General features: G+C 54.0%; 1 long non-coding RNA gene across 1 annotated transcript in view; it reads left to right on the top strand.

Moving 5' to 3' along the window:
• Window positions 1–2,411: 2,411 nt before the first annotated feature.
• LOC136794170 (uncharacterized) overlaps window positions 2,412–18,111 on the top strand; it is a 42,549-nt gene continuing 26,849 nt past the window's right edge. Inside the window, exon 1 of the long non-coding RNA XR_010840548.1 lies at window positions 2,412–2,453. This is a non-coding gene — a long non-coding RNA (uncharacterized lncRNA). The remainder of the gene's footprint in view (window positions 2,454–18,111) is intronic.

Here is an 18,111-nt window from a genome sequence, read left to right as displayed (position 1 = left end):
GAACTCCTTTCTATTTTCAGCTTGTGCAGACCCCTTGGGGGTAACAAATTCCAGAAGTTGAACAGCAGCTGTGTAAAGCAGGACTTCCCTTTAGAAATCCTAAATTAAGTAACTCCAGCTTCAGAAGGAACCTCCTTGTTCTGCGCTAATGTTTCCTTATCAGTTACTTGGGAGGTTTGGTCTAACACTCCTCCCAGCCCCCAATGCTTCCAACAGCCCCCTTGCTCCAACATTACAAATATTCTGAGCTCTGAAGTCAGACTTGGGTCCAAATACGGGCTCTACCACTTCCTAGCTGTGTGATCTTTGAGCAAGTCACTTATCTTTCTGTCTGTAGTGTTTCCATCTGAAAAATGAGAAGTAATTATATTGCCTATTTCAAAAATTGGCACATGATGAAATAATGTATGTAAATCATCTATAACAGTTCCTAGCACATAGTAAGTTGTGGTTCTGTGCCAGGCGCTGTTCTAGGCCCCAGTGGGAGAGCTGTGAGCAAGATAGGGAGACTCCTGCCCTTGGGCAGCTTCCATCCCAGGAAGATGTGGGGAGGTGACCATTAGCCAGGACACAAAAGAATACAGTGATCCCAAAGAGTGGTGTAGCTCTGAGGACAATGAAAGGGTGATGGGAAGGTGGGGGACAGATGGCTGATCTGGGAAGACCTCTCTGCTAAAGTGGCATTTGAGCTGAGAAGAAGCCGGAGAAGTCGTCTGGGGGAGGAAGTTTTGAAATTAGTCTCAAAGTTCGTAAGCAGGGCTTCCCTGGTGGCGCAGTGGTTGAGGGTCCGCCTGCCGATGCAGGGGACACGGGTTCGTGCCCCGGTCCGGGAAGATCCCACATGCCGCGGAGCGGCTGGGCCCGTGAGCCATGGCCGCTGAGCCTGCGCGTCCGGAGCCTGCGCTCCGCGACGGGGAAAGGGCACAACAGTGAGAGGCCCGCTTACCGCAAAAAAAAAAAAAAAAAAGTTCGTAAGCAGTTCAGGACCACATTTTCTGTATCCTGTGTGATTTCAGACAATTTGACCCCCTCAACCTTCATCCCACTCTCCTTCCTTCTCAGGTTCCCCCCTCTGGGCTGAGTCCCCGTCTGTTCAGGGTTCCAAGGCCCGAGAAAGCAGTGGAGCTGCCAAGGGGCTAAGAGCTCGGCCTCCTCCTTTCTTTGCTCCCTCACTCCCACGCTGTCCCTCCCTGGTTTTCTCCCCTTACCGCTGCCCAGGGTGATGGATGCCTCCTTCCCGGGGCTGAGTCATGCGCTGCCTCTTAGAAACTCTGGGTGATGTCTCTGCCACCTCCCCACTCCCTGCCAGCCCCAGTGGGGAGGCACATTTATAGGGGCTTTCCCCGGGGACACACATGAATTCTGCTTCACTCTGGCTTCAGGCTGCAGGAGAAAGGGCCGCTGCTCAGAGCTACTGTCTTTAATGTACATCAGGAAACTGAGACAGGGAGGCTTGCCTGTGCCGCCACCCGGCAGAGGCTGAGCAGAGGCTTGAGGCCAGATCTCCAGACTCTGTGTCCAGTGCTCTTTTCCTGGCACACTTGACTGCTTGCCTGCATTTAGGGCTTTGTCAGGATATCAGCTTCTTGAGTTCCAGAGCTGGGTCTGTGCAGCCTCCTCTGAGTAGCCCACAGTCCAGCGCTCTGTGTAACTAGCCTCACGGTGGCTCTGGGACTGGTTATTAGTGACTGCTTAGAGTGCGTGTTGAGGTTTTTGATGCTGCATGGGGCTTAGAGGAAAGAGCGTTATAGTTCAGTGGTTCTCAAATTTCAGCCTGCACCAGAATCACCTGGAGGGCTTATTAAAACACAGATTGCTGGCTTCCACCCCCAGAGTTTCCCATACAAGGGGTCTGGTGTGAGGTCTGATAATTTGCATTTCTAACCAATTCCCAGATGATGCTAGCTGGCTGCTGGCCTGAGAACCACTGCTGTAATTGACTAGCGCTGTCTGCTTTGGGTATGAGAACGGGCAATTGTGACAAGTATAGCATAAATTTGCCATCCCTCTTCTAATATGATTTCTGAATCTTTTTGTCATAACTTGCAAATCTTTATTTCACAGGCAGCCAGAGTAATCTTTTCAAGATGCAAATATGATCATGTGATTTAAAACCCTTTGAGGACACCAGATAAAGAGAAAAGGCCATAATGTGGTCTACAGGGTCCTGCACCGTGTGGCCACTGCCCACTTCTCCTTCTCCAGCCTCATTTCGCACTACATGGCCACCTATGTCTCCCTTCAGTCCCTCCCATTTGCTAGCATCTCTTTGGGCACAGGACATTTGCACATGCTGTTCCCGCTGTCTAGAATCTTCCTACCACCAGTCAAGCTCCCTGACTAATAAACACCAACTTATTTCTCAGATCATCTGGGCAGAGAGAAGAGCAAACGCAAAGGCCCTGAGGTGGGAATGAGCTGGAGTAGAAAGAAGGTCCGATGCCTGAAATGAGGTGAGTGGATTGAGGAGAGTGATGAGGGATAAAGTTGCAGGGTCAGGTTATCAATGTCTGTTCATAGACAGATGAAGGCCAAGGTGAGGAGGTGAGCTGATGACCGAGCAGGTTGTCGCTGACTGCTCTTAGGAACAGGGGGAGGTGGGCTGCTTCTCAGAGTCAGAGAGGCTGGGCCCATACCTGGACCAGAGCATCCCCCTTCAGGCAGGACCTGAATGAAGACCTGTCTGCTGCATCCTTGCAGCCAAGATGCAGACCCAGGCAGAGCCCGTCTCCTGACCACTCACAGTCCCTCGCGAGATTTCCTGGACCCCCTATTCAAGAAAAAACTGGGATGTGCCTCTCAGGTACAGTGATGAACAGGTGTTCTTTGGCAGGTGTTCCCATGACTGGCGGGTGTTTTCTGAGTTGGGGAGTGCTGAGTCCCTCTGTCTTGGCCTCATTTCTGGGGCTCATGCAGCCCCTCCCTGGGGCAGCCAGACTTGGGGGGTGGGGCTTCGGTAAGCGCGATACAGCGAGGAGCTATTTAAAGCTGCCGGCAGCTCGCCCCTTCTGTTCACGGCTCTGGGCTCTGCCGGGTGGGAGCTGCCATCGTCACGCGCCCACCGGCGCACACAGCAGCCCAGTGCTCCCACACAGAGACGTGGGGGAGGGTCTTTCTGCACCTCCACATCCTGGCAGGGGGTCCTGCTGCTCATAAGGTAGGGCCAATAAGGCAGGAGTGGATCCTGGAGAGCCCCTCACTCCCAGCGCATGTTCCCATCCACAGCCCCGGCGCGTAGCCTAAATTTAGGTCACTCCCACCCACACTGGCTACAAGTGTAACCAATTAACGGCTTTCCGAGGGTGTTGGTGGGGGGCGCAGGGTGGGGGGAAATCTTCAGGTCCACGTGGGACTGGAGGGGCTTGTTTGGTTCCGGAAGGCTGTCCCAGGCCTTGAGGGAGGAGCCATGCGCCCCCGGCGACTCCCACAGCTGCAACCCCAAATGAGTGCTTCCCCCTGGAATGGTAGTTAGCGGTCGTCCGGTCTGTCACTCACACCTCCCAGGGTCCCACAGCAGGGAGTCGCCTGTGAGGGCTGCCCAGGGTCTGCAGGGGTTCAGAGCATAAGCCGTGGAGGCAAGCGGGCCCTGGTATGAACCAAGCAGGTAGCTTAACCTGAGCCTGTTTCTGTCTCTGGGAACTGGGGGTAAAAATAACGTCCACCTCGTAGCTATGAGGATCTTATTTGAATCATAAATGCACAGAGCTTCGCCACAGACTAGTACTGAGTAAGCGCCGAATAAGTGATGGCCTTTGCCAATATTACTATGGTTATCATGCTATATTTTGAAATTGGCCCCTTCTCCCCCACACTGGAGGGTATGGTGGCCCCCTCCAGGCCCCTGTAGATACAGACATGGGCTGACAGTCCTGCGGGCGGGGAGTGGGGTGGGGGAAACAGTAGGTGACTTTGGCCTTGACTTGACTGTATGTGCTGGTTGTGGCCTGGACACACACGGGCCCTTAGCACATATTAGGATTCTAGCAGTGCTGACGAGAATGTGCTGGAAACTCTATCTCTGCTGTGATCCTCAGCAGCAGCACATCCAGCTCACAGAGCCCAGGCCTAGGAGCTATGCCACCGGCTCCTTCTCAGGTGAGAACTGCTGATTCCTCCAGACTGGGGCTCTTCTTTCTGGACCAGGCAGACAGGTAGATAGGCAGACAGACAGCTCTCTGCAGGGTCAGCCCTGAAATACAGTCTGCCACCTGCAGGACCAGACCACCCCTTATAGATGTGGGGATCTACAGGGGCGATGTCCTAAGCAGGAAAGGCTGTTAGCAACTCACAACTGCAGGGAGAGAGTGGAGATGGGGAAGCCTAGGAACTGAGAGGTGAGGGCTGGAAGCAGCAAAGTGAGTGAGGGGAGAGAGAGGCCTGCATGAGGTGCAAGTGGGGAGAAAGGAGAGGGGCAAGCAGATGGAGGGCCCTAGGAGGCTCATCCCATGGCCTTTCACCACATCCGTGCCTCTTGTTTCATTTAATGCCTCCTTCTGACCCCTCCTATAACCCCTCCACTCACATTCATCGTCCCTTGAATCCTCTCCTGTGTCCCAGAACTCCTCCCACCCCAGGCTCCTCCTCCCCCACCCAGGGGCTCCTTCATCACACCCAACCAATGTCCCCTCCTCCCACCCCAGCCCTTCACTGAACCCTCTTCACTTTCACCCCATCTAGGCCACATCGTTGCATCCAATGGGGCCATGGCACCCACCCAAGCCCTCCATTGTCCTGCCCAGAGTCTCCCCTAGAAAGCCCCAGGTCCTCTGCCAAAGTTCCAGAGATCCAGCTCCAGCCCAGCTCCCTTTTCTGGGTCCCCATCACCCCCTTCCATCATCGTGTTCCACAGCCAGCCGCCCGGGAGCTGAATCAGAGCCATAGAGCTAACATTTTGCACACACGTCTCTCCAGATGACAGGCAAGATGGGCCTTCTGCCCTCGGCCCACACGCACCCGTGCTCAGGAAGTACAGAGAGCCAGGGCTGCACCCCACACGGGGTGGGGGAAGAGGGCTGGGGGGCCCTTTTCCTTCTGGATAACTGGCCTGGACCCGGCCTCTCAAGATTTTGCTCAAGGCTGGGACTTACCTTTTACGGAGCAGAAAAAATACACTGTAAGATGGAGAAAGACATAGAGGCTGTAGACAGAGACTGCAGGAAAGTTCCTATCAGAGACAGGGACGGGACAGGAAAACAGGGCAGGAGAGGCAGGGCGAGAGACTGGTTAGACACAGACATCAGAGACAAGGACAAGGAGAGACAGAAATAGGGAGACGGAGAGGGAGAGGGACTGAGGAGGGGAAACGGAGGAAAGGGAGCAAGATGAGCAAAGGGAAGGTAATTGTGAGAGTGGGGGAGGGAGAGGAAAGGGACCCTGAGAGGGAACGGGAGCTGTCAGCTAAGGTGGGAAGGAGCTGCGAGGAGCACGAGCTGACGACCCTGGGGGGAGCCCTCAGAGATACTCAGGGAAAACAGAGCCAGAGCTTCCACAGAAGGATCCAGAGCTTTACCCTGAGGGGGAAGCTCAGAGGCAGTTCCCAGGCACCATGCCCCCTGCCCTGGGACCAGAGGGGAGCTGCTGGCAGGTGAGCCTGAAGAGATGGTGAGGACCACGCACCCCCGACCTGGCAGAGCCCAGGCCCAGACTCCCGCTAGGAAGGGCTGGGCCGAGCCCAGGGGAGGCCCCTGATGCCAGCCCAGTGTTCTCTTGCTGCCAGCATTGCTTCTGCCCAATCATATTCACAATAGCCACCATTTATTTGCACCCCTACTAGGTGCCACTTACATCCATTATCTCTTCCAATCCTTTCACATAAAATGCTGCAAGGCCAACACCATTGTTACCCCCATTTTACAGATGAGAAAACTGAGACTCAGAAACATGAAGAGCCTTGTTTAGATCTGTCTAACTCCCCACATTGTCTGTGAGCCTCTGCTTTTCTAGCGGTACCATGAAGTTCCATCTCTGCTCTAACATTTTGTGATTCTGCAGTTTTCCAACACATACACGTGGGTAGACTCCAGGAGACACACACACACACACACACACACACACACACACACACACACGTGTCCCCAGAGGGGACTTGGCACCTGTCCTTCATCTGCCCCTTGGCTTCCCCACCCCCAGCTCCAGCATCTCATGCTTTCCCTCCACAGTATCTCAGATCACCTCCCTCTAGCTCAGCAGCTAAGCATGAGGATGATGTCATTCTTTTTATTTAAAGAAAAGGGCTGAGCTGGAGCTTCAGGATGGCAGTCCACGTGGGAGCAGGAGCCAAGTGACGGGCCATGCTGGCTCCTGGCCCAACCTCTTCTGTCCCCCCAACTGCCATCTGCTGGGCTGCTTCATGACCCTGGCCCCTTTCCCTGAGAAGCCCCTTAGGAGGCCCTGCTCAGCACGGGAGCAGTATGGGTGAGACCAATGGGAGAAGGAAAGTGGGTGCCAGAGGTCTGCAAGGATAGCATGCTTGTTAAAGGCTCCCTGGGCTCAAGGAATGTGGTGCTGTTAAAGCCGTAATGCAGGGGAAACTGAGGCTCCAAGACACAGAGTAAATCACTCAAGGTGGTTATCTATGTACAGCATCCCAGTTAGAGGGTACCTGGGAGGAGGACTGAAAGGGGAACTTACTCCCAGAGTCACTAAGTCTGAGTTCTTCCTCCTTCATCCTTTCATGGTCAGAGCCTAGTCACCTGTTTCCCTCTGGATCACCCAAGATGGGGCATCAGTGAGGAAGAGCCCCTCTTCCAGGAGCGTGATCTGTTTGGCTTGCCCTAGGTTCCCAATTCCCTTCCAGGGCCTGTCCTCCCATCCATGCAAGACCTCCTAGCTGTATCTCTACCCCTTTCCAGCCTCAGCCTCACTTCCTTCTGGGAAGCCTCTTTTTTGAGGGGCATGGAGAATTTACGACCTCATGTAAATCTAGCAACATCACTAAGAGGTTGATATGACAATTGCCATCCTCATTTTACAGCCAAGGCAACTGAGGCTTGGAAAGGAGGAGCAGCCTGCCCAGGTCACACAGCTGGTCAGTGGCAGAGCCAGGGTGCAAATCCAGGTTTGTCGTGTTCCGAAGCCACTGTCCTCTTCTTCTCCCTATTCTGCAGGACTCTCCCTCAGCTCCCGAGAGAGCCCCATGGCTTCCCTGCGCTCCCCAGCCCTCTGCCAAGGCTGAGGAGTTATTAGGAGTCCACGAGCCCCAATTCTCTTCAACTATGTCCTGGCAAGAGGCTCCATACCAGGTGAACACCAGCTTCTGTTCCCCCAGTCTGTTCCCAGGGCCCCTAGCCCAGGCAGTGTTCAGTGAGTCCCTGCCAGAAGCAGGCAGAGATGCTTGTTCTGTGTTTTATTTAGCCACTAATTGCCTGCATTTAAAAGGCATCACAGTGCCACAGTCGTCCTCTGTTTTATGCCCTGATGCGTGTTTCTGCATGAAGGGACATGGGGGCAGGGGAACCAGTGAGCGAGGGGCCACGGTCTCCCCAGTGACAGCTTTAAAAGCCTGACCCCAGCGCTGAGTGCTAGAGGATGTCAGGTCATCACCCTGAGAAGCACGACGGGGGCGTGCAGGGCTGGGGCCTCTGCAGAAAGGAGGAGAGGGGTCAGGGCTCTGCCAAGGGCCAGGAAGGAGTGGGAGGGGGCACTCCATGTCCCCACTCACCCCCAGGATGAGGGCCCCGCTGCTGGAGCCCTACCCAGAATGCTTGGAGACCTCTGCAATAAGCAGCTGCCTGGAAGAGAACATGGCACAGGCCTCAGTCACATCTGCTGTGATCAGGAAGGAGATGACACGTGAGCCTTGCCTGTGCAAGAGCAAGAGGTGGAAGTCAAAGGAGATGAGGGCAAGGGTGGGAAGGTGGAGGTAAGTGGGTGAGACAGGTGGTTGGCGGCAGGTACCTTTTGAGACAGCCCCAGTGGCCCACTTTGGGTTTTCCACCTGTTCACCCAGGTAGGTGAAGAGTAAACTTGTTTTCCACCATTTCCCAGTCACTTCCAGGTCTAGTTCGGAGCCAAATATCATGTCACTCGGACCCCAGCTCTGACTCACACCAGCGTCAAAACCTGTACTTTAGCCACAACCCTCACCTCATCTCCAATCCCAACTCCAACCCTCATCCCAACTCCAACTTCACCCCCAATCCCTCCCCTGATACCAAAATCAAGCCAAAGTCCACCCCCAATTCTTACCCTAACAGCAATAATAATCCCCATCCCATTTCCAACTGCAACCCCCAACCTGTCTCTCATATCAACCTGCCTTAACTCCATCCCTGTCCCCAGCCCCATCCATCCTCTAATACCCATTTCAGATGGGAGTCCACCCCCAGCTTCCTTTCCTGTCCTTATTTCTCACATGACCTGACCTTTTCTCCAGCCCAAGATGACCTCCTCACTGCAACTGATGCCACACCCTCTCCCTGGCACCACACCCTGCCCCTGGCCTGGTCCCATGGTACCTGGTGAGGCCGAATGTGGGTTAGAGGGCTGCCGTCTTGAGCCGAGCCACCAGGCTATGGGAGCTTTGGGGTGGTGCCTCCCTGCTCAGAATGCTCGGGGTGCCGGCTCTGAGTGCAGGAATCTGGGCCACTCCTGCCCTTTTCAGTTCTCAGCAACCGGCCGATGACACCAGGACATAGGCAGGGATGTGGCAGAGCCCCCCAGCTGAGGAGCCACGCTTCTCTGGAGGAAGGGCAAGGTTAGCACTCTGCAGAGCAGCTCACCACTACCACTCCCTACACCTCACTGGGTGATCTTTACGCAGCCAAGGACTGAGGCTAATGGGCCGCCTGCTTCCGGCCAGCTGCACAATCAGGGAGGGCAGCCCCCAGGCTCTCCCACAGACCGAGGGGCTCTGCGTTCTGCTAACAGGATGGCATTTCCATCCTACATCCGTCACAAGAGAAGGGCACTCTGAAAGCTTGGAATCCTGCAGCCAGTGGGAGAGAATGAGCAAGTTAGAATGCTCCGCTGAGCCCTAAGAAGCAGGAAAACTTCCTCTCTGGGGATGGGCAGAGAAGGCATCCCTCTTAGTGGCTTGAGTGCCAAGGAGCCATCGTCTGAGCTCAGCAAATGCCGAGTGATTAAGCCTCCAATGTGCAAAGCTTTCCAAACAGCCCCCCAAGAACAACTTGGTGTACCCCTGCCCTGTTCCAGAGGCTCACCACTGTCCACACTCGAGCCACCTGGTGACAAACACCAGCCTTCACCACCGCGTGGGCTGGCACCCCCCCAGCCCGCTGTCATCACCCACCCCTCTTCCTGGGGTCTGTCTGTCTGCTCAGATGGGGAGCTGGTGGCCGGGCTGGCTGCCAGCTCTGCACTTCCTGCCGGGCCCAGTGCACCATGGTTGCTCACCAAACACAAACTAAATGTCTGATCTGAACTTTCTCCAGTTTCGTTTCCCGGCAACTTCCACTTCCTAGGAGGTGAGGTGGTGACTTTTGCTCCATTCTGCAGGGAGGCAAGATGGTCCAGTGATTGAGAGTTCTAGTTCTAGGATCAAACAGATGTACCTGGATGCCACCCACACTTCCAGCCCCACCATTTGCTAGCTGTGTGACCTTGGGCAGGGTGTCTTCACTTCTCTGAACCTTGGTTTTCTGTTTTGTAAAATGCAGGTACTTATGGGATGTGTGTCACAGAGCTTCTTTAAAAATTCAATTGAGGTAGTGCACAATAAGTGTGTGTGTGTTTGTGTGTGTGTGTGTGTGTGTGTGTGAAGTGTCAAGCATAGTAGCTGACACATAGTAGGTCCTCAGTAAACACTAGCTTAGCTGATGATATGGCTACAGACGCTGGTGCCTAACTTTAAGACAAGGTCCCGAGAGAGGAGGATAGCTTGGGTCCTTCTCCTGGGGAGAGAATGTTCGATACCGTTTACAGTCCTGTCTGAAGCACCCACTCCCCTTTCTCTTCACCCCACCAGACATTCTCCTCTCCCCATCCCCAAGCCTGGGCCAGGGAATCCAGTTATGTTCATTCATTTGCTCATTCACACCTTCATCTAACAAATATTTATAGATTGACTATTCTGGACAGGTCCTGTGCTATGGGCTGGGAGAGAAGCAAACAGGTTGAGGTCGTTAACCTCACAGAGCTTGTGGTCTAGAGGGGTGAGGACAGGGGCTTGTCAGCACAAGCATGGGGGGCACACAGGAGGACCCCCGGACTAAGGGAAGGGAGGTTGAGATGGTCTGAGCTACCATCTGGAGGACCAGATAGGAGGTAGCTGAGGAAAGGGGAGAAAGAGAGTTCCAAGCAGAGGAAACAGCCCCAGCAAAGGCCTGGGTAGGATAGAAAAGGCAGATTTAGGGCTTCGAGAGTGTCCAGGGTGGAAGCAGAGCCATAGGAGATGCGGTATCATCACACAGGCTGGAGTTTGCACTCTGTCTTCAGAGCTCTTCATTTGGAGACTGACAAGGCCTAATGCTTTCCCCTCTCTCTGCACATGGCCTCTTGTCTCCACAAGGAGCCCTTCCTGAGCCCCTGCCTAGTTGGTGCGCAGGGGGAGGAGGTAGGGTGGGACCCAGGAGAGGCGTTCACACCTGGGAGGGCCTGGGATGGATGGAAACCAGGAGGAGGAACTTGTCAGCTGGAGAGAAGATCTGCAAGAGCCAGTGTGACCAAAGCATTCACTCTATTTTCTCGCTCAATCTTCCCGACATTACAAGAAGATACCCTTATTAGTTCCATTTTACAAATGAGGAAACTGAGGCACTGAGATTTTCAATAACACAAATGTGGCCCTGGTATCAGTCCCCAAAGCTGATGTTCTGAACCACCAGGCCACCCTGGAGGTGGGACAGCGCTGGGGGAGAGGACCAGGCACAGGAGGGGACAGGAGAGGGAATGGAGCTTCCTGGGGGATGACTCTCCTTGGCCTCTCCACTGGCCCCTCCCCCAGACACAGACCCCGGGAGCCAGAGTCTGCCAGTCCCTTGAGGGGACAAAGCCCCCATTCAGGGCTCTGACTGTCTCCCCTCCCAGCTGCTCAGCTCCTTGCAAAGCATTTTCCCTTAATAGCCTCCCATTCAGCAGGACGCCTGCAGCCCACATCTGTGGAAACCAGGGCACAGCAACTCCTCCTACCAGGCCAGCAAGGCTGCCACGCCATGGTCACCATGTCCCTAGTGTCTCCTTTTCCTCCAAGTCAGGAACCTTCCAACCCCCTTTCACTCCACCTGCTATTTCTGGGACTCTGCCTGTAGAGGGGGGCAGAGCTGAGATCCTGCCCTTCAGGCCAGCCTGTCCTTAACTTTTCTCTGCAAAATGTTTCTGAAGGGTGGGGATGGAGAGCAGGAGAAAGAGAAGATCTCTGGGTTCTAATCTCTCCTCTGCCTCCAATGTGCTGGGTGACCTTGGGAAAGTTACTTCACCTCTCTGGGCTTCCTGTTTTTTCAACTGTAGAATGAGAAGGTAGCCCAGGCATGGATTCAGACCACCCAGGACTGAATCCTGGACCCACCACTAACAAATTGTGTGACCTTTGACATACCTCTCTGAACCTCAGTTTCCTCATCTGTGTGAATGGGAGACCTACCTCAACGGCCGTTGAGAAGATTAAAAGAGATAATCCATGTGAAGCACTAAGCATAGTGCCTGGCTCATAGTAAACAATCAATACATGTTTGCTGTAATTATTATTATTACCATAATAGATGTTTTTCAAAACAGCTGTAGAATTTTTTCTTTTTGAACACAATTTTTCATCAAAACCCTGATAGTGGGGCATGGGGGGCAGGGCTTGTCCACCCTTTCTTCCAGCTCTTCCCAGCTCTCACCCACAGTGGCCACTGGTTGTGACCAGTAAGTCTCAGACCTGGTTGTTTCTCAGCTCCTCCTGGGAGTGTTTTAAAATCAGCTTCCCAGGCTCCACCGCTGAGATTCTCATCCAAGTAATCTCGGGGGAGCCCAGAAGACAGATCTTGTAGAATCATCCCAGGTAGTTCTAATGATCTCCCAGGTTCAGGCTGCACTAAGGTCCTTTCTGGCCCTTAGGTGACATCAAGACTTTAAGGACAAGGGCCTCCTTCCCCGTCGCCCCGTCTGAGGCTGAAAAACATCCCACACAGGCCCAGAGGGTTCCAGTGGTCCCCACACCCTTGCCCAGCTCCCAGTCTGTCCCCTGCCTTCATCAGAGTCCCTTCTGCAAATTCTTGACTGAAAAGGGACAGAGGTGAAGGGCTCCTTCACCCACCTCCAGGCCCAGCCCTCAGGCACCATGTTCCCGCCCCTCCTTTCCAGGCCTGTCTCTTTTGCTAATAATGTTTAAAAAGCCTGTGAGGGTTTACCAAGTGCCGGGCACTGTGCTAAGCTCCTTATAGATATCATCTTGTTAAATCCTTGCAAAGCCCTATGATGTATGAATTACCATCCCCAGCGACAGATAAGAAAACAAAAGCATAGAGAGGTTAAGTGACTTGATCCTAGTCACACAGCTGTAAGTAGCCCAGCTGAAACTCTACCCTAGGTCTGCCCGACCCCGTAACTCATGCTCTTAACCGCTTTGCTGACGTCCTCCCCTCAGTGCCCCCACTCCTAACCCTTCTCCATTAATCCCCACTCCCTGCCTCTACATCCCCAGGGGCCTCCTGAAGCTTCTCCCAAGAACGTGGCTCTGGCCACAGCTCCAATGGCAGGCAAGAAGCACCACAGCAGAGCTTGCTCTAACTGGCGCCTGAGAGCACGCCTAACCTTGGGGTAGAGAGGCCAGACACTCCCTTGGGAGATCACAGATGCACTGGTGAATCCAGTCACCCAGCCAGTTCCTCCTAAGCAGACTCCCATCGGCCCTTCTGTCTGCCATGTGACAGTCATCCATCCATCCGGACATCAGGTCAGCCTGCACTTACCAGCCCTGGTCATCTGTCAATCTTCCTTCTGACATCAGAGGCCACCAGATGGTCCTTACATGCTTCTTGGTTCATCAATCAGTCAGTCCCTCTCTTCAGACCAAGGGCCTTGATTTGTGAGTCTCCAGGGTGGAGATCCCTGACTCAGGGTCAGTGGGAACAGACCTAGCAGCTGTCCCCGGAGACCTTATAATCGGACATCCACAGAGCCAGCATTCACCCAGCAGCCGCCTAGGTCATGATGCCAAACAGATCTCCCATCCTGACCCACCACCACCTCATCTCCCCTGGGCCCATCTGCCCCCCCCCACTGCTGGGGACCTTTCCCTTTGCGACCTGTCTAGGTAATTTGGAAGGTGATTAACAGCAATCACGCTTGAGTTTGACATCCAGGCATGGCCGCTAAATTGAGGCTCACAAAGCCTCCTTGACATCCAATATGTTATATGCTTTTCCCCTTAATTAGGAGCTAAAGTGGATAAATATGAAGTTGCCATGGTAACACCCTCCGGGTTGGTGGAGGGATGCAGCTCAGTTTCTGTCGGCTGGCTGGCTGACATGTTGGCTGATGGACCAAGTCGGCTCCTGGGAAGGGGTAGGATAGGGCCCCCTTCCACTTTCCTGGGAACCTGTCCCCCAGGCCCAGTTCTGGTTATTCTGTCACTGTTCACCAGACTTCACAGAGCCCTGGAATGCCCCAGCTGGACCATAGACCTCAGCTGGTCTAACCCCCTCATGGAGCAGGTGGGGAAACTGAGGAGGAAAGTCTCTGCTCCAGGAATGGAAGGCAGACAAGATCTACTGACCTCTGGACCAGAGTCCATACTCATTCCTCACCAACCTGGGATCCTAGATCCTTCGGAGGATCTGCTGAAGCCTATGGATTGCCTATGTGAATACACTTTCAGGAGGTTCAGACCCCCGAAGCTTGTCTGTATACTGCACCCAGCTGTTCCTCCAAAGTTTTTACCACCTGCAGAAACTCTTTTAAAAATGTATTTGTGTGGTAAGTCTTCACTCTTTCATTTCTGCCTTCCCCCGCTTGATAGTTTTGTCTGAGACACCCCACAATCTTCTCTCCCTCACCCCACCTCTCTTAGGAACCCTTGACAAGGTGCCTAAGCCATTCCTCCACCAGGATTGTATGTGTGTAGCCGGAGTGGGCAGGGCACAAGGGTGGGATGATGGGGTGGGCAGCCCTTGGGACTGCAGTATGGGTGCAGGGAACAGCTTTTCCAGCTCTGCAGCTGGAGGGTGAGCTACACGTTTGCTTTTTGCCTGGGAACGGGAGGCTCGGGGCTGTGGGGGCAGTGAAGGGGTGAGCAGACTCAGTCAGATCTGAGGGGAAGTCTCTGCAATGTGGGTCTGAGATCAGCCACATAGCGGGGTTCAGGCCCAGAACTGGACTTTGTTTTTAAATTTTCATAACTAATAGCTGAGCACTTACAGTGTGCATTTTCTCATATTATCTCATTTAATCCTCAGCAATTTTACAGAGCCAGTACTATGATTATCCCTACTTTACAGAGGAGAAAACAGATTCAGAGAGATTTAGCCACTTCGTCAATATCACACAGCTAGTAGGTGGAGGGGTCAGAATTTGCACCCACGTCTGTCTGACTGCAGAATCCAAACTCTAACCACTACACTCCACGGCCATTTGAACTGCTTTTCCCTGACCCACAAGTAATGACCTTAGCAGCTACGGGGTTTCAAGCGGCTACAGGGTTTCAAGCAGCTATGGGGTTTCAGCCAGGGAGTCTTTCTGCTGGGGAGGTGGGGACACTGAAAAACTCCTCCCTCTCTGCCCCCAGCTCTGCTCTTGGGGGCGGTGGAGGAACGTCTATGGGCTCATGCCTCACACAAGTTCCCCTACTGAGGAAGAGCCAGCCCCAAACAGCTTCTAATAGAGTCAAGATGTTTAAACCTTGAAGGAGGGAGTGAGGGCCCCGGTCAAAGGGTCCACGAAAGGGAGCACCTCAGAGTGACCTAGTCCTATTTCAGGGGACCAAACTGCGTCTTTCTTCTTCTCCACCCTCTCCCTCTGTGCCAGAGCCCTAGCGCAGAGCCGCGTTTTCAGGCAGGGAGAGGAAGCGGCACGCCCTCCCCAGCCCCACTGCGGAGGGAGCGTGTCCCCTCATCTCATCCATCAGTCCCCGCGCCTGTGCTGGCAGGTGGGAGGGAACACCGTCCTGCCTCCTGAGGAGCTGGGACTCGGGGCTCCCACGCGCCCCCGCACCACGTGCCGTGGGTGCTGGCAGGAGCTGGGGCTGGTGGCATGGCCCCCGAACTTCCTTTCCTTCCAGTTCTGACTAAAGATAGAGACGGCAAGGACGCAGCTCGTTCTGTCAGACAGTGTTGGGGGGGATGCCTATGCAGACACAGCTCCCCGCTTCTTGGCGCGTGACACCCAGCCCCCAATTTTCCCCACGTACACCCCCTGCCTCTCACAGCCTCCCTCTCCTGTGGCAGCCACGGCCCAAGATCCAGGGTTTCTTGTGGGGGAATCTGCTGCTTTCCCCCAAATCTCAGCAAATGTCCTCGTTGGTCTCTGACTCTAGGGAGGGGTCCAGGTCGGGGCTGCAGTCTAGAGGAGGAAAAGACCTGACTCCAGGGGTTTCCTCCCCCTCTTCCCTCAAGCCACATAAGGTGGGGGGACAGGGCTGTCCGGACTTGGGCCCCTTCCTATCTTTCAATATCGGAATAAGGCCCAGAAGCCCAGGCAGCTAAGTGGGATAGTCTTGGTGGTAGTGGCAGGGGAGGGGAGCATGTGCTCTAAGAATGTCTTGCCTTTTTCAGGGAGGATGACTTTCAAGCCTCAAGCCTCAGGGTCCCTCCTGCCTCTTGGCCTTCCTGCAGGTTCCCCCGCTTCAGGTAACTGAGAGAAACCAGGGCCAACTTAGTCTCCTGTTTAGCTGCTCGGTTCCTGTAGGCAGCCCCACCCAGCAGAGAGGCCTGGAGGGGTCTACAGTAAGGGGTAAGGGAGGAGCTTGGCATCCTTTGCTGCTCTTTTCTGCCATCCCCACCCCATCCTGGCTGCCCAGTCTGGAGCTCTGCTTGGTGAGAAACACACACACACACACAAACACAAACACACACACACATTATCCTGGACACAGCATGAATTTATAAGCTCACACCAGGTCCTGAGGGCATGAAAAGCTAGTGCTGGGCTGGGGACAGGCACAAAAAAGATACCTCTACCACAGTTCCTTGTCACCCAAAGAGATGCTTTTCTCTTGGGTACAGAGACCAAGGCTGAGACCTCTTCTGATCCCCAACCCCAAGCCCAATCCGATCCGGGCACCCGAAAGGTTTTAGATCTCTGCTGGTTCAATGGCACATGGGGTGGAGAGAAGTGGGCAAGAGGAAACAGTTTGCTGCTGTATCTCCAGTGCCTGGCATGCAGTAGGTGCTTAGAAATATCTGTTGAATAAGTGAATGAAAGAATAAAGGAACAAACAGGATGCAGTCAAGACCCAAGACAGGAAGGGAATCATCATTATGGCACTTTTGCACCACAGCTGGATTGGAAAACGAGAGAGCCAAGGGTAGGCTAATAAATTCAGTGCCTCTTCAAACCAACACTCTCTCAATATTTGTTCAGTATTTGTTTGGAAGAGAAGCTGCGCAGGGACTGGGCAGGAAGCCCCGCCCCCGCCCCCCCCTGCAGCCCTCAGCCTCTCCTCCACCAGCCCCAAGGATTCAGCTTTGGCCCTAACCTCACCAGTCCTGCCAAGCTACACAGAAACCCTTTGGTTCCGCAGGACCCCCTCCTCCGAAAGGAATTTAATGAATAATTGTTGTAGCTTGAGTGCCCTGTGGGGATCTCACCTCTGTGCCCAGCAGCTTATGGAAACATTCCTGCCACCCCTCACTCCCACCCCAGGTTTGTGCCTGGTAAATACTCTTTTCTCCAATTCGTTAAGTGACCAGTGAAGCTTTAGTGCACCTTAGAGATGGGTGCCCTGGGCAGCTGCCTGGTAGGCCACCTTCCGCTGGATCTCTTCTTCAAGTGACTATGGAGGGGAGAGGCGTGGGGGTGTCTATTCAGTGCCCTTTTCAGCTCCGACAATCTCCTTCCCCCATACCTAGGAGGGAAGGTCAGGATGGGGAGGTGGAGTGTCCGGAGGAGGTAAACCCCCTTGCTTCTAGCTCTGAGCAGGTGAGAGCTGAGTGACCAGCAACCAGAATGGACTCCTGTTCCCTTCCCAGGGAGCTCCAGGGGCAGACCCGCTGCTCTCTGGTCCACATTCTGCAGGGTAATGACCTGAGCCCCGTGATCCAGCAAGTGCAAGCGAGCCCAGGATAAATGGCGTTAGAGCTGCTGAACTGGTGCCACCTGACTTCCATTCCGCAGGGATGACTGTGAAAACCAGATGTCTGGCCAATGAGACCATCACTGGAGCAAAATCTTTAAGTAAATACATAGTCACTCGTAGTCACTCACTTCTGTTTCCTCTACTCCGCCTGACCCTCTCTCCCCTGCTTTCTGATTCCAGCCCTAACTTCCCACCTCAGCCTGCCTGCCCCCTGCCCCCATCCTCTCCCTGCAGTTGCTTTCCCGGCCCCCAGCCCCGTGGAGGGCTTCTCCATCCTCTCCCAAGCCCCCTGCCACCTGAGCAGCATAAAATGAAACCTCTGACCACCTGTGCAGGTGAAGGAACAGTAACAACATTAACACTATTTCTTGAGCACTTACTCTGTGCCAGACACTGGGCTACAATACTTCTTTTGTTTTTTGGTTTTTTTTTTTTTTTTGGCTGTGCCCAAGCGGGGGCTACTCTTCGTTGCAGTGTGTGGGCTTCTCCTTGCAGTGGCTTCTCTTGCTGTGGAGCATGGGCTCTAGGTGTGCGGGCTTCAGTAGTTGCAGCATGCAGGCTCAGTAGTTGTGGCACACGGGCTTAGTTGCTCTGTGACAACGGGATCTTCCCGGACCAGGGATCGAACCCGTGTCCCTTGCACTGGCAGGCGGACTCTTAACCACTGCGCCACCAGGGAAGTCCCTAGGCTACAATACTTCTTTATGTGCATTATCTCATTTACTCCTCACAGCGACCCTGAGATATGGATACTATACATCATTTAGGGTAAGGCTCTAGTGTCAGAGTCCCAGCTTTGTTGCTTACCTGTGTGACTACAGGAAAATCACTTAGCCTCTCTGAGCCCCTGTTTCCCCAACTGTAAAATAGGGAGACTCACAGTACCTACCTTATAGGGCTGTGTGAGGATATGAAGAACTAAAGTGCTCAGCACAGTG

The sequence above is a fragment of the Kogia breviceps genome, chromosome 4 (genome assembly GCF_026419965.1).
Source record: "Kogia breviceps isolate mKogBre1 chromosome 4, mKogBre1 haplotype 1, whole genome shotgun sequence".
In the NCBI taxonomy this organism is placed as follows: Eukaryota; Metazoa; Chordata; class Mammalia; order Artiodactyla; family Physeteridae; genus Kogia; species Kogia breviceps.
The sequence above is the reverse complement of the archived record's forward strand: the minus strand, read 5'-3'. Positions and strand labels throughout refer to the sequence as shown.